Raw genomic sequence first — 461 nt, forward strand, 5'->3', positions numbered from 1 at the left:
GTCCTATGGATAAAGCACAAAATTTGAATAAAATATACACAAAATATAATTTTTTCAAATATCTGACTCAACTAACCTGGGTCATGTGAGCACAACAATGTATATTTTCCAGTTAAATATTTGCTGAATATTTTTTTATTTTAAACATTGTAGTCGGTGGATGATGCATGTAAAAGCCCTTGTCCAGGAGCAGAACTCAACACATTCTTATAGTNTAAAACNATTANAGAAATACTAAAATTATATATTATGACAATTAAGTATAAGTAGTCATATAAATAATTATAAAAGTATCAATAAATTGAATTAAAAATAATTTTTATATATGTTCCAACTCAGTTGAAATTTGTCCCAAGTTTTTGTCAACACTGTCAGACATAAAAAGAATGCAAAATAATAATTAATAATAATAATAATAATAATAATAATAATAATAATAATAATAATAATAATAATAATAA

This window comes from Poecilia latipinna, unplaced genomic scaffold (genome assembly GCF_001443285.1).
Source record: "Poecilia latipinna isolate Pla-1442-1.1 unplaced genomic scaffold, P_latipinna-1.0 Scaffold1893, whole genome shotgun sequence".
NCBI classification, from domain to species: Eukaryota; Metazoa; Chordata; class Actinopteri; order Cyprinodontiformes; family Poeciliidae; genus Poecilia; species Poecilia latipinna.